Source organism: Lepisosteus platostomus, chromosome 16 (genome assembly GCF_059453375.1).
Source record: "Lepisosteus platostomus isolate fLepPlt1 chromosome 16, fLepPlt1.hap1, whole genome shotgun sequence".
NCBI classification, from domain to species: domain Eukaryota; kingdom Metazoa; phylum Chordata; class Actinopteri; order Semionotiformes; family Lepisosteidae; genus Lepisosteus; species Lepisosteus platostomus.
This window is the reverse complement of record NC_142626.1, coordinates 3,694,995-3,711,129: the sequence shown is the minus strand read 5'-3', so window position 1 is coordinate 3,711,129 and position 16,135 is coordinate 3,694,995. Positions and strand designations below refer to the sequence as shown.

Here is a 16,135-nt window from a genome sequence, read left to right as displayed (position 1 = left end):
TATTATTAATAATAATAATATTATTATAACCTGCAGCCAAACTCTTTACTGTAGTGTGTGTGTGTGTGTGGCGCTTTGTGAACTACAGCTACGGTACAGCTGATCCAGTGCACCGGCGGGCAGGGCGGGTCAGAGGTTCGGGCAGAAACTCGGTTTTTAACCATCCCCCCAGGAGAAATGACCCCCTCACCCAGTTCGACACGATGAGTCGGTTTATTTTATAGACGCCGCGTGTGAAGGAGGTCACCTTTTCATTAATTAACGCGGCGACGTTTATGGCCGTCATAAAGAAATAAAGTTTAAAAAAAACTGTGGGAAACTATTGGTAAGATAGCGTCCAGCCGCCTCAGCTGATATTAGATCGAAACCGACGAGGCACAACCAGCAGCGGAACGAACTGCGAGTGACATTTTCACGCGTGGGAAAGGTGCCCCCCCGTGTTGGCGTCACGTCGTGGACTCGTGGAGGGTCGTCTGCTGTGGGGGGTGGGGCGTGACGGTATTTCCGTCGTTCCTCAGCGACTTGTAACGTTTTCTCACGAAGCAGAGTCGAGCGATTGACTCGGATGTTTCTTTCGCGGTGGAAAAAGTTGTTCTTCTAGGAAAAAGAAAAAAGCCGTTTTCTTTTAACCCAACACTGCTGAGAACATATATATATATACACTTGTATACAGTAGATGGTCTGCGAATATCGTAAATATAAGTGTGTCTTCAATGACCACGATGTCGTTTTACAGCATCTGCTATGTCAGCGCCTGGTCACTGAGGGTGAGCGGGTCTCTGGATGTTGGGAAGAAACCAGGGCAATTCAGGGGGACCCGTGGGAGAACATGCAAACTCCACACAGACAGACCCGACCCTCAGGAATTTAACCCAGGGCGCCAGGGCTGGGTGGCAGTACTGCTCAGCACTGTGCTGCCCAGCTCTCCAAATCCTCAGATTGGAAATGTGTCCCCTGGTAGACTTTGTGCAAGAAAGCACGCAGAGGCGAACCATCACCTGTGCCTTAATAGGAGCTCTCCTGACTGCGCAAATGGGATATTCATGTTGGAAAGGGTCCAGTCATCCTATAGCGCCTTTCTGGACCCTCCACTCAGAGCTCTTTACTGGTCGTGGGGATCCCCTCCACCCCCAGCAGTGTGTACCCCCACCTGGGTGAGGCGCCAGTCCGCTCCCCACACCCCAGCTCTCAGTGGGGAGGAGAGCAGAGTGATGGAGCCAGTTCAGAGAGGGGGGTTATTAGGAGGCCATGATGGGTAAAGGCCAGGGGGGAAATTTGGCCAGGACACCGGGGTAACACCCCTACTCTTTTCGAGAAACGCCCTGGGATTTTTAATGAGCACAGAGAGTCAGGACCTCGGTTTGACGTCTCATCCGAAGGACGGCGCCTGTTTACACTGGGGCATTAGGACCCACACAGACCGCAGGGTGAGCGCTCCCTGCTGGCCCCACTAACACCTCTTCCAGCAGCAGCCTCAGCTTTCCCAGGAGTCTCCCCTCCAGGTACTGTCACTGTGTCAGACACACCCGACAGGAGCAGTGCAGAGGTTCAGCTGGTTCACCTTTTAGGGGGTACACATCTGAAAGAGTCCCCAGTTCTGAACCTCAGGCACCGGGTCGTCCCTGCAGGACCAGGGTTCACTGCTTTTCTCTAAGGGACGGCTTTTAGCTCATGAAAGCCCCCCCCCCCCACTAGGTAAACTCACCCCCAAAAACCCTCCGATTTCCAGGAACAGCAAATTCCAGGAAGGGAGTCAAATAAAAATAATCCGAGCGGATCTCCCAGCATCCGGGAGCCCCCGAACTCAGATCACGCTTGACGATGACTATCTGATTGGATGCTCCGTCTGGCATATGGGAAACCACCAGCGCCATTTGAGCGATGTGAGAATTGTTTTATTAGGTTTATTCAGCAGGTGATAAAGTCGTGGTGCATGCACTATAAGGGACAGGAGTGCAATATTCCCATAAAAGTCTCCACAAGGAGGTCATAGAAAGGCGTCGGGGCAGGGTTTGAGGAAATTAATCCAGAGGACAGATTGAAGGATCAGAAGCACGTAATAAAGCCCTCAAAATGTCCTGTCGTCAGTAGCTCATCGGTTTGTATCGAGTGTCTCGTACAGCCCTGTTCCTTAAGAGAAGCCCCAGGGTATCGGCTTCAACAACAGGGGCCGAGTGCCCTGTGCCACACTCTCCCGCCACTCTTTGTGTACAGAAGTGCCACCTGTTCTCAATTTTAAATGCACCTTCCTTGAGTAGTGTCCCACTTGTATGTGTCCTCTGGTGGGAGTTTCCCCGTTCGTTCCGAAGGAAATTCTGTATTTGACCGGTATCAACAGCACATGGGAAGATCCCGCTGTCTGAATTTTCACAGTAGACGTGGGGTCAGGCACACGGATGGGCACCAGGAAAAGCAATGGAGTACCGATATTTCCACTGATAGTCAAGTACAGGCACAAGGAAAAGTAATGGAGTACCAATACCTCCAGCGATACTTGAGTACAAGGTGAGGTTTGGTTCAGAATGTCATGGCTGTGTCCCTGTAATCTAAGAAGACAGAGCTACTTAGTAATTAAAATAACTAACTACTAATTAACCCTAGTTAATCAGTAGTTTACTGGGGAGGCCCACACTCCTGAGGGCCTGGTGTCTTCTAGGTTTTGTTCCAGCCCGAGCAGCCAATTAATCAATTAACCAAGCAGTTTTTCGAAATGAGAGAATCTAGTGTTATTCTGAAATGTCTTTTACAGTAGATGACACGACATTTACCTCGCCTGAGGGGCCGAGTCACCTCTAAATCAGCTCGGAGCCTGGGTAGACATTTTACAAGGAACGAAATAATTGGAATAGTCCGATTAAGTGAGAGTTTGTATGTAAAGCATGACAACTGTGGTTGTCTCTCCTGTTATAAAGGGGGTAAATGCAGGAAAAGGCACAATTTTAAAACACATAACTATAAGTACTCACAAGCTACTTCAAGGACGTTTACACAGTAATTGAATATCAGGAAGGTTACAAATGACCAGCCTGCTGGGTATCTGAGTTATTGGGTGCAAGATTTCAGGACGGGTTGTGAGCAATAAAAATATGCATTAAAATGTAGGAGTATCGGCGTCAGCTCGGTGGCGCAGTAGTTATCCTTCAGGGCCCTGGGTTCAAACCCAGACCCGGAGTGCTGTCTGTGTGGAGTTTGCATGTTCTCCCCCATGGGTTGCATGGGTTTCCTCCCACAGTCCGAAGACATGCTGGGAGGTGAATTGGCTTCTGGGAACATGGGCCCTGGTGTGTGTGTGTGTGTGTGTGTGTGTGTGTGTGTGTGTGTGTGTGTGTGTGTGTGTGTGTTTGCCCTATGATAGACTGGCGTCCCATCCATGGCGTACCCTGCCTTGTACACCTATTGCTGGCTGCCCAACCTCAGATCACTTTCTCTCCTAACTACCAAGAGGGCTGGAGGGGCTGAGCGACTGAGCGAGCTCGCGTTCGGAGCTGCTCTGATGTCCTAATCCAAGCTTCGACGTCGTTTCGTCGCCTGCCCATTCTGCTCTAGACCTCGTGTGCTTCTCGGAAAGGCTTAGCGCAGAGGGATCTGTATATATTTCGGGAATGAGTCCGTTCCAGACATAAGGCCGGGGGGCTTCAGCCTAAGTAGTCAGATGCTCAGTAAGGGATTAGGAAGAAAAACTCAGTGTGGCTTCACTGGAAATGCCAGCAGGAGAAACAACCCAGACTAGCTTTCCCTGTTAGCTCACTGTTAGCTAACTGATCTCAGAATCTTTCAAAAGAAAAGGCGATAATGTACGATAGCAGTGAATGAGCGATCCCTCACTAATATCTGCCCATGTCATCTTGCAGCACCCACAGTTTAAGAATGGTGTTGAGGACCTCGAGCCACGCCCCCTCTCCCACACAAGCCACACCCCCTTTCTGGACACTCCCCCCTCCGTGAGCCCGCCTCTCTCAATCAGTCACACCCCCACGCCAGAGCCAGAGCCAATCTTCTGGCACTCACTACCCCCACCTGACTGGAGAGTTCATTCTGATTGGTGAGATTGGAGATTTCTGTTCTTGTGTGTCCCAGGCTTGAGCCATAGAAGTCCAGACCACAAGGACACGATGTGACATATCTAACGAATTACACGATCTCATTGGAAAAGCACCCTTTTCGGACAAAAATCATGATCAGGAGTCGTGTTCCTTTAAGGCATGAAACCTTCTGATCCCTTCATCGATTCCCTGATCAGACGGCCTAACCTCGTGCCTAGGAACCAAAGGGTATGGACAGTGTATTGTCGGTGAGCCTATGCCAAAGCCACTGCCTGCTTTTCCGCAGCAAGCTTGTTCCACCCTCCCACAACCCTCTGTGTAAAGAAGTGCCCTTTGTCCTGACTGGACGGTTTCATCCAGACGCGTCTCGAAAGAAACCAGGGTTTTGGCTTCAGCAGCAATGGCTGGGCCGCTTGCTCCCCACTCCCACCCCTCTTTGGGTACAGACGTCCCTCTTATCCGCCGTTTTAAAAGCACCATAACTAATGTAATAAGGTCAGCACTCATGGGGACTGCGGGCTGAGGGCATGGGTATTGCCCAAAGCCAACACCAGCAGCCAAAGGGACTTTGATGTAAACATCAGGCCATTTGACTGAAGGCTCGCGCTCAATGTCACAACAACAGTGCCCCATCAAGGATACAAACCTGCAACTGGCAGTGATAGACCAGTGCTGCACAGATACTTAACCTGCACTGGGATCCCTCAAGAGATCCAAACTGTTAACCCTTCCCCCCTCAATCATAATGCATTGTAAACACGAATATGATGGCAATTGTATTGTGTGAATCTCATGCGACCATACTGTAGACACTGCAGTTCATCTTAAATATCGTTAAAATGTGTACATATTAGACAATCAAAGCGCATATGCGCTTTGAGCTCGGCCCTCTTTACCATTAATTGCCCTAGGAGGCAATAGAGACCTCCAGCAGAATTCTGGGTGAAAGCGGGGGGGGGGGGGGAGGCGCGTTCTTTGCACAAAGAGTGGCAGGGGTCTGGAGCCAGGAGCCCCCCCGGGGGGGGGGTCTTTCAGAAAGTGCCCCCCCAGATTAATAAGATGCACAACACCGACCGTAAGAAAAAAAAAAACACACCCCAGAGCAAACGTGTCTCAGCGGCAGCCAGTTCTGGAAGCTCTCCAAGTTACACAGCTGAGACGAGCCTGGCGGAGAGGGTTTTCAAGTGCAGGCTGAGAGTCTGATACTCACCCACGGCTTTTCTATCGCCAGCACGTGGGGGAGGAGTTGCTTTTTTTCCCCCAGCATCAGTTCACCGGGAGACGGGCGGTTTTGTATGCATTAGAAACAGCCAGTGTGATCCAGCGCGGTTCGGCGCGCGTCCGGCGTTTCAGCGCGTCTTTGCAATATGTACTCGGCACAGGCGAGCCTCGCCGCTGCCCTGGGTTCAATTCCGAGGGGGCTGTCTGGGTGGAGTCTGCATGTTCTCCACACGCCCACCTGGGTGTCCCTCCTGGTGCTCCGGTTTCCTCCCGCGGTCCGGGGGGCCCGTGCTGGGAGGTGAGTCCTCTGGCGAAACTGGAGTGCGTACTCCTGTTTGTGTCCTGAATTGGAAGAATTGGAAGAAGATAGCTAGCAAACCCCCATCACAGACTGGAGGGATAAACATAAATCTGGATGGCAGGACAGGAGCACACCGAATAGCTTTAGGATGAGCAGTGGGTTGTTTTCAGGATTTCATCAGGCAAGTGGACCAGAGATCAAATGTCCCCCTGCACAGTGTCAAATCTGCCCGGACTGGGACAATCCGAGAGATCGCTCCAGGATACAACAGCGGTATCCCACCCGGGATTTGAACCTGCAATCCTTCGGAGCCCTGGTCCGCCACCCCAGCCCCCCCGTTCCTCCCCGGCGAGAACCGAAACCGACTGCGGTTTGTTGTTTCTTGGGAACCTAGAGAATGCACTGAGCTGCCAAGCTGTTCCTCCTCCCCCCATAACTATCATCTTTGTCCTGGAAAATGAGAGGAGGGAGGGGTCCTGTTCTTCCAGAGCCTGCGGATGAATCCCTTCGAGCCTCAGACAGAAAGGAAAAGGCTCTGAACTCAGCCATTGTGAGACAAGAGTGTCTCCTTCCTCAGCACTGAAACTGAGGTCTCCCTGCAGCACGTGTTCACTTCTAATAATATTAATAATTGCTTACACTTCTATAGCGCCTTTCTGGACCCTCCACTCAGAGCTCTTTCCAGGTCATGGGGATCCCCTCCACCCCCCAGCAGTGTGTACCCCCACCTGGATGAGGCGCCAGTCCGCTCCCCACACCCCAGCTCTCAGTGGGGAGGAGAGCAGAGTGATGGAGCCAGTTCAGAGAGGGGGGTTATTAGGAGGCCGTGATGGGTAAAGGCCAGGGGGGAAATTTGGCCAGGACACTGGGGTAACACCCCTACTCTTCTCGAGAAACGCCCTGGGGTTTTTAATGACCATGGAGAGTCAGGACCTCGGTTTGACGTCTCGTCCGAGGGACGGCGCCTTTTCTACAATATAGCATCCCCATTGCTAAACTGCCCTAACCCTAACCCCACACAGACAACAGGGTGAACGCCCCCTACTGGCCCCACTGACATCTCTTCCTGCAGCAGCCTCAGTTTTCCCAGGAGTCTCCCCCTCCAGGTACTGGCCAGGCTCCCACCTGCTGAGTCTCCAGTGGGGCTGCCAGTGGGGAGCTGCAAGGCGATAGGGCTGCTGCCTAGTAAGATAATTGTATCTAGAATTTCACCCATCCTTGTATTGAAAAGAGATCAGAGGACTGGAGTCCCCATTGCAAAGAGAGACAATTTCTTCTTTCCTGAGCTTAAGACTCTTGCAGTCACTCCATTGACTTTTAGATTCTCCCCATTAATTTGTACCTGAGCTTGGGAACCTTCTACAGACAAAAGACGCAGGTCTTCCTGTGTAGGTACTGGGAAAAAAAAAACGGATTAAAGGTTCAGGAAACCGAGGAACTATCTATGCTCTCTCTCTCCCAGCAACGACGCATTTTACAGCAGAGCCTTTTTGTCTTTATCACACCCGATTCTCATAGCAGAGAAGATCCACGTCTTTCTCCCGGGCTCCTCGGGGTGTCCTGGAAGAGATGTGATCATTCTGATCTTGTTGGGGGGGTCTTGTTTACCAGGTGGTCCCGGTGCTACGGATTGCAGGGTTTGGGATTTTGAGCAGGAGGGAGGGGGGGGGGGGTCCTATTTAAGTGGCCACCCCCGACCTGGGGAGACCAGCCCTACAAATGCAGTCGTGTGCACCAGCGAGCGGGCTGGGGCCTGAGCCAGACGTGTTCTAATGCAGTGTCAGAAGCCAGCAGTGGACAAACACATTAAGGGAGATAAGCTCTTATTAAAAGCCACTGGGATCTAACGCAGCCTTTCCATTCCGTTCACTTGGCACACGGATTAATCCCAGGCAACTTCCAGTGGCAGCCAGGGAATACGCTAAAAGGTTGCAGGGAACAGTAGCATAAAACAACAGAGCAGGTGTATCTGCGCGTGTTGGGGACAGTCGGCGCTAATGCGGTATCTTGGCAGTCAGCTGCTGTATCAACACAGCAGGGGAGATTAAACCCCTGCTGAAGTGTCTGGAGTCAACTGGGAGTTGGCACTCGCAGCCTAGTGGATAAGAACTCTAGATATGCCATATCGCCCTGCAGCTCACCCCACTGGAGACTCAGCAGGTGGGAGCCTGGTCAGTACCTGGAGGGGAGACTCCTGGGAAAAACTAAGGTTACTGCTGGAAGAGGTGTTAGTGGGGGCCAGCAGGGGGCGCTCACCCTGGGGTCTGTGTGGGTCCTGATGCCCCAGTATAGTGACGGGGGACACTAGACTGTAAACAGGCGCCGTCCTTCGGATGAGACGTCAAACAGAGGTCCTGACTCTCTGTGGTCATTAAAAATCCCAGGGTGTTAGTGGGGCCAGTAGGGGGCGCTCACCCTGCATTCTGTGTGGGTCCTAATGCCCCAGTATAGTGACGGGGACACTAGACTGTAATAAAGGTTTCGGATGAGACATAAAGAAGGAAGCTATGTCTTCGGATGAGACGTAAAAACCGAGGTCCTGACTCTCTGTGGTCATTAAAAACCCCAGGGTGTTTCTCGAGAAGAGTAGGGGTGTTACCCCGGTGTCCTGGCCAAATTTCCCCCCTGGCCTTTACCCATCATGGCCTCCTAATAACCCCCCTCTCTGAACTGGCTCCATCACTCTGCTCTCCTCCCCACTGAGAGCTGGGGTGTGGGGAGCGGACTTGCGCCTCATCCAGGTGGGGGTACACACTGCTGGGGGGCGGAGGGGGGATCCCCCTGACCTGGAAAGAGCTCTGAGTGGGAGGGTCCAGAAAGGCGCTATAGACCTGTAAGGAGTGATTCATTCTCAGCGCATGCACAACGAAGAGCAGATGTCTGTGGGGAAAAACTGGTTTTCCGTGGTGGAGCACAATGAAATCTCTCGACCCCACGCCAATTCAAACTGCCGAGGAGAGCAGTGGATGACTGAGGCCGGGGGCACGGCCGTTCCCGACGCCTGCCTGACCTCTGGACCGAGGCAGCTGTAAAACCTGCAAGCCCAGGCAGGCCTGCTCCCGCGGCAGGAGGGGAACCGATGAGCTCCGCTGCCGCCTGAGAGACGGACTGTTTGTCCTGATCGTAGCCGGGGGGACGTGGAGAAGCTCCACGGGTCACTGAGCAGGACGGGCCGGGACTCTGCAGCAGGTCCCGTTCTCAGTGAGACACGAAGCAGAGAGAGCGCGAGGGGAATCTATATGGAATCGCATTCAAAACAGAGGGCGGGGGGGGGCACCTCTTTACCCAAAGAGTTGTGGGAGTGTGGAGCAGCCGCGTCGTTGAAGCCGGTCTCCTGGCTGTCCTCTGGATGAGGACCTGGAATCGACAACTGACTTGCGGACTAGAACTAGGACGATCTCCTCTTTCCCGTTTTTTGGTGCACATCCTGTTTAGGGCTGACTCTCCGGGGTTCAGCTCAGGCAGGTTCCCCGGAATCCCACAGGAACGGGACGACATTCCCAGCCGTGAATGGAGCGGGAATCTTGAGATTGAAATGCTCTGCTGTCACCTGGAGCATCTCAGTTCTGTGCACGTTTTAGTATTGAATATTTATATGGAATTTTACCACTAAAGGGAAATTTTAGTAGCCGAGCATAAAAAGAAGAGGAGCATAACGCATCTAAAGGTCATAAACGATATCGATTTAGGAACATAAACATATGTAAACTGTATATGGCTGGTCTTGGTATTTTCAAGAAAACAATACACACCAGTCTTCCATTTCTCCCTAAACATTTTAAGCATCAAAGTCTTACATGTGATTTTGGAAACGTTTTACGTGCTCCCTGCTCTTTCTGACCAGTTTACAGTATTCGGTACTCTGTGAGAAAAGTGATAGTTTTAAGCTTTTCTGCGAATACGCTCGATAGCGGAGTAAACGCAAGCATGCTTTTAGAATTTGATTAATAGGGGATATAATATGGAATCGCATATCCATTGTCTGACCTGCTTTGTACGCTCTGGATGGGACGCCAGTCCATCACAGGGCACACACTGACGCAGACACACGCAGACTCCTACCAGGGCCGGTTTTCCCAGAAGCCAATGAATCCGCCATCATGTCTGTGAGCAGTGGGAGGAAACCCACACGAACACCGGGGAGACCATGCAAACTCCACCCAGACAGCACCCCAGGGCGGGAGTTGAACCCCAGGCCCCCAGCGCTGGGGAGGCAGCAATGCTGACCAGTGTGGCACAGCGGCTTCCTAAGATAGTAGTTAATTGTTTAATTGGGTCATCAAACGGGACAAAATCCAGAGGTCCCGCAGGGACCCGAGTGGATCAGTGAATCGGCGATATAGGTATTGTTTGATCACGAGAACAGGAAAAAAAACTCATTTCAAATACGAACAGGCCGTCTGGCTCGTGAAACCTGCTCGGTCCCTGTCCACCGACCGATCCAGGGCTCAGCACCAGCAGCTTGTCTGGACAGCAGCGCGTCTCTGTTCCAGACACTCGCCGCTCTCCACGAGAGAAAGCACATCCTGTTCCCAGTCCCAGATTTCCTCTTGCACGGATCCAGGGTCATTTGTTTCACTGTTGATCCTGAAGCCGGCTGGATTAATTCTGTCAATAAGCTCGGTTTGTTTTTTTCAAAAGGAGGTTAGGTACTGCCGTAATCCACTCAGGGTTAAGTCCTCATGCCTGCAGAGGAGGATCTGTATCCTTAGAACGCAGTGTTTACAGAGATTACAGTGGGGTTGGGGGGGAAATGCAAACATGACTCACCCACAGAGGCACGGAGCTACGCAGAGCCCTGAGCTAACGGCTCAACTCCTTTTAGAAAGTTTGGAGGTCCGGGCAATTACGTTTCCCCACTTGGTGTCCGTTCCTGGACTATCCTCATCAGCCAGGCGAGCTCCTTAAGTCCTTCTCGATGGGCGTGAAAGCAGAGCCCTTTGAGCAAGCTGAGAAATCCAGAATTCCATCTTTGCTCAAAAGAAGAAACATCTCTCCAGCATCTGCCACAAATTCCTAAAGTTGTCTGGGAGCAACACACCTGCTGAGTCTCCAGTGGGGCTGCCAGTGGTGAGCTGCAGGGTGATATGACTGCTGACCCTCTCACACCCCCTCTATGACATGCTATTGGAAATGAAGAGCACATTGAGCAATAGGCTGATCCATCCACAGTGCGAGAGGCTACAGGAGGTCATTCTGGCCTTCTGCCTTAAGACTTTACATCGAATCCAACTTGCGTCTGGGCAGAGGCAACACTGACAGGGACCTGTGTCTGGACTGAGCAGCAAACTGATACATCTGCTCTTTTTCTTTCCTGTTTACAACTGTTTTTGTGCAATAGATGCCAGGGACCTGTGCAATCCATTTATATTTATATTCAGATTGTGCAATCCGACTTTTTTGTGGACTGTTCTGTTCTGGTTTGTTCCTTGTGTGTTCTGGGCTGGGAGTACCTTCTCGCTGTACTGATTGTATCGTCTGTGTTGTATTAGTATTATTGTATCATTCGTGACACTGTGGCTGTGTTGTCTGTGTCAAGCTGCTGTTGATCAGGGGATCAATAAAGTATCTATCTATCTGATGTAGGCACTGCCCTCCTCTCGGGTCCAATCTGTGTTGTTCGGTCCGGTTTTGCACCAGGGTGGACGTCCAGCAGGGTCAGTCTCCCTTCTCTGCTGTGTCCAGTCAGGTCTCTCACTAGGGAGCAGATCTAGACACAGTCAGGTTCCCTCTAGTTTTCCCAGAAGCCAATTAACTCCACAACCTGTCTTTGGACGGTAGGAGGAGACCAGAGTACTTGGAGGGAAACCCCACATGATCACAGGGGAGAACGTGCAAACTCCACCCAGACAGCACCCCAGGTCTGGAATTGAACCCCGGGATCCTGCCCTGCAAGTCACTGGGACACCTGATGGGGCCTTTTCAGACACTCAAAGTGTCCCAAAAATAGAGAGGCACAGAGAAACTCTGTAGACGATGTTGTGCAATTAAATAATTAAATCAACAATTAAATAATAATCAACAATTATTCCTTAAGGTCTGTTTGGCCTGTATTAGATTTTATTAATCCGTCAGGGAAACCTTTTAAAGTTTGTTTTTTCCAAAGTTATCCCTAATATTTGTCATGATATGTAATACTAAACTGAAACAGCACATTGTGTTTTGTTTACAGAGGAGAGCACGACACTCCTTTAAAAACAGCTTTGTTATAGCTGCTGGATTCAAAATGTATTTATTTATTTTTGCTTCACATGAAATGATGGTTCTTGGAAAGAATTTCTGCCCTGTTATAAAGCTGCTGGTTTCTAATGTGATGTCGTGTAGTTCGTTACAAGAAGCAGAGAGCGCCCTATTTGTTGACTGTACCTCATTTGATATTATTAACTCTCTCTGGGCAGAGGGGAATCTGAGTTTGTTCAAGATGGGGATCTGTGATTTAATCGCAGTGCTCCCTGCTTTTAAAACTGAGCCCTGCTGCTTTCAAGCTAACCCCAACTGTAGGATAGGATCAGTTTATCCAATTTCTTGCATCAGGGATGTGTCTTTTCACAGACCCCAGCTTGCTCTCCATGAGACACACAGACAGGGAGAGAGAAGCTGGGGGTCAGAGCACATTTATATGGCACCCCTGGAGCAGCTGGGGTGAAGGGCCTGGCTCAGGGGCCCAACAGAGTAGGATTCCTCTGCCGGCTGCAGGATTTGAACCGGCAACCTCCCCAGCCACAGATGCAGATCCTGAGCCACAGAGCCACCACACTGCCCCCACTGTCGAAACTTGAAACTCAGTATAGGTTGCTGATTATCTCTCCTGTTAATGCCAGAGGCCGTCCTTGGGTAATTAGGTCAAACTGTTGACGCCTGCGCTATTTTGCGTTTGGGATTTTAATGTCAAGGCGCATGCTGACGCGATACCTTTCTGGAAAAAAGGCGTTTGAAATCGCCGAGCTCTCCCGTGCTGCCCTGTCAAACATATTGAGGTGGCAGGAATCGCCTAGTAAGAGGAACGACTTTACGCCAAGAGTAGTGGGGGGGGGTGTCTGTAATTAACGAAGCCGGGTCAGCCTGAGCACCGTCGCGTCCCAGCCCGAAGGGGAATACTTGACTGCGAAGGTTCTTTCCGTGGGGAAATAGAAACGCCGAAAAAGACGAAATCTTGTCATGTGGGTGACACCAAAAAAAAACCCCAGTCATTTATCCCAGGGGCCCAGTCTCGATTGGCCCCTGGGGGGACACAGAGTTGGTTTCCGTGCAGAAAACTACTCGGACCACAAAGTTTTGATTCTCGTCTTCTTTATATTCTGCTTCTGTGATGGAGCTGGTTTGACTCAGGCTGGGGGAGTTGTCTCAAGCTCTGATGTCTTCTGTTAATTTAGCAGGCAGTAAGACTGCTAAACAGCCCACCTGCAGCTCCTTCAGCAAATCACCTGTAATGGCTACACGGACACACAGTTTTCACTGTATTCAGCATAACTGCACTACTTGGATATATATCGCATACACCAGGGACACATAACAGCCCTACTCATGTTGAGTTTGATTCGATTTTCAATATTGATTCTCCTGCTCACCTCTAAGGCTCTGCATGGCTTGGCACCTCAGTACCTGTCTGAACTATTATCGCCCTGCTCCCCACCTCGCAACCTTCGCTCTTCGAATTCTGCCCTCCTTACTGTCCCCCCCAAGCCCCGTCTACATTGTAGGGGTGACAGGGCCTTCTCCTGTTATGCCCCCAAGCTCTGGAACTCTCTGCCCAAGGATATCAGAGAGTCACCGTCGCTAAACAACTTCAAATCCAGACTCCAAACCCTCTTCAGAAGAGCCTTTACTGAACTGGTTCCATTCTTCACCCCTCTGCTTTTCTTAGTACCACCATCCACGGTCTCCTCTGTGTATTGTCATTGTGTTTTATCTGGTGTGTTCTTCTTATTTATTGTTGTCGTCATCCTGTAAAGCGCTTTGAGAAGCCACCTTTGAAGGCGCTGTATAAAATAGTTTATTATTATAATTTCTATTAAGTCGATTATTATGTAACCTTATTTTCGGAACCTCAATTTTGTGGCTTTTGTGATTTTTTGAGCTCGCAGAAAATACATTTCAGCGCCAGCAGCTCCCACTGCACGCCGTATTGTTGTGCATTGGATAAATCAACTTTGATTTGGATTTGATTTTGTGCTCCAGCTCTCCATCAGGTTGAATTGTCTAAATTCCGAGTGACGACTGGTAACCAGGTTCGAAGGGGGGTTTCACTGTGTATAGGTGACTGAACTTTAACCAAAGCGCATTTTATTTTTTCCCCCTCAGTAATCCTCAGTTAAAGACCTTAAGAAATCGCCCCCCCCCACCACCTTATGTGCCTGATCCAGAAGATCATTTTTTTTTCTTTGCTTTTTTCAGGCTGACCCAAGAACCTGGACACGCCGGACCTCTCCCACCCCCCCCCCTCCACCGGGCGAGGAGCAGAGCTTTGTCTCGTCCCCCTTGGGGAAAAAAAACCCGAGCGAAAAAGTCGGTCAAGTCTGGTCGCTCCAACCCGAAGAGACGGTCCTCCCTCAGCATGTCGGCGGAGACGAGCCCCTGGTGAGTCTGGTCGCCCGTCTCTGGTTTTCCTCTCTGGGGCCTTGGAAAGCAGGCTTAATTCCAGATGTGGTCTAACTAAGGCCCTGCCGGGGTTCAGTAATCCCCCCCGCCTGCCTCCGATCGCTCTCTGAAAGCGTGCCAGGGCCCTTTCCGAGCCCGATTCCTGCAGGTTCGCCGAAGGCCGGCCCGCCCGGGGTCTGGAACTCGTCACACGGTCGAAACGCAACCTGCCAGAGGTTTTACAGGAGCCACCACAGACCAGGGTGGGGGGGATCAATAGAGAACCGCAGAGGGCAGAGGAGAGGAGGTGTGAGTGCGTCAGAGACCCTGAAAAACGACCGGGAAAACTCTCTAGGATATCTTGAACAGAAAAATCCACTGCCGTCTCAAGCAAGACAGGTAATTAAACAGCGGGAGCAGACGCAGAAGAGAGGAGATCTTTCGATCAGGCATGTGGGCACCGATTCGGGGTCGAATGCGGGAGAAAACACCCGTGATCTAAGTAGCTCACGTGCCGGACGTGCGTTATTCCGGAGGTGAACGGGGCCCGACGGGAGATCTGCGCGTGTCCCAGCTCTGAAACGCGTGGGCACCGAGGAGCTGCTCGTGACAAGGCCCCTTCTCGAGCTTCGGCTGATTAAAATATCGTTTGCATAGGAAGAGCCGGCGGCAGAGCATCTCAACGCGTTTTAACAAAGACCTGGTTACCGGTCCAGAAACAAGTGAAGGCCCTCGCGCTTCCTTCTGAAGATCTTGCAAACACCGGACGGTCTTCGAAGAGCACAATCACCTAATCTTTACACAAAGAGCGGGGGGTGTCTGGAACAGGCCGCCCAGTTGATTTTCCTGGAACCCCTTTCACATAATAGCTGCACAAGACCCTCGGCTCAAAAGCTACAGGCACCAAGATGGGTCAGACAGCCTCACCTTGACTGATGATGCATGAAAACTGGGGCTACTAAGTTTTCCTGTTTCAGATGTCCCTGTAACTCGCCTTCCTCTAAGCTTTGTAAATGATCAGTAGGCCCTAAGTCAGGGAAATTGTTTGCTTTAGCCCTCTTTCGGTTTGTTTTTTTTTCTGCACATTTTCTATAAATCGTTACAGTTTTCAACGACGCCCTTGCGAATCTGTCAGCGGTGTCCGCAAATCATTTCCATTCTCGGAAGGGCTGGCAGCAGAAAGGTCATATTTTGGCTTTGGAAGACTGCTGGAAGGTTGATGTAAGAGGGACCAGGGCTGGGAGAGGGTGGATCAGTGTCATCTGCCTACAGCTGCTCATGCCTTACAGACTAGGAGAAACAATCAGGCGTCGGACTTACAAGTTAAAGGGGAAATTTTTCTATTTTTATATTTCGAGTTTAGAAAGGATCGGCAGTGAGCAGCGCATTTCAGACCACCATAAAATTAAAATGCACACAGTGACGTGTAAAACCTCCGATTCACATCACAGAATAGAGGAGATTTCCAGGTCTGCTCAGCGCCATGTTTCTGGGATTCAGAACGAGGCAGCAGGACTTCTGGTGAGGTGGAGCGGCCCTGTGACCCTGTAAACAAGCAGGCTTGTGAGTCCAGCTCTTCTCATCCAGTAGAAATACTGCTCTCCTCTCCCAGACGGTTTCACTGGCAAATACTGCTCACTGGTGAACTCTGCCTGCGGATCATGCTGGAACATTTCTGCGGTGAAATGTCTGCTGCACAACCTGTACTTATTCGCTTGTACATCTCAGTGCATTAGTCACTGAAGGAAGGGCCGCTTCACATCTCAGTACATTAGTCATCACAGGGACTAGTGAGCAGGAAGGGCCGCTTCACATCTCAGTACATTAGTCAGTACAGGGACTAGTGAGCAGGAAGGGCCGCTTCACATCTCAGTACATTAGTCTGTACAGGGACTAGTGAGCAGGAAGGGCCGCTTCACATCTCAGTACATTAGTCAGTACAGGGACTAGTGAGCAGGAAGGGCCGCTTCACATCTCAGTACATTAGTCAGTA

At 50.9% G+C, this 16,135-nt stretch overlaps 1 protein-coding gene across 2 annotated transcripts in view; it reads left to right on the top strand.

Annotated features, from left to right (window-relative positions):
• Nucleotides 1-16,135, top strand: part of LOC148646722 (sodium/potassium/calcium exchanger 3-like) — a 173,603-nt gene that overhangs the window by 76,229 nt on the left and 81,239 nt on the right. The window contains exon 18 of one of the 2 annotated variants that reach the window (XR_015927616.1): nt 8,102-8,277. The exons of the other annotated variant lie outside the window; for it this stretch is intronic. The gene's annotated coding sequence lies outside the window, so the exon portion shown is untranslated. Of the gene's footprint in view, nt 1-8,101; nt 8,278-16,135 lie in introns of those variants that run through there. 2 annotated transcript variants of the gene reach the window in all.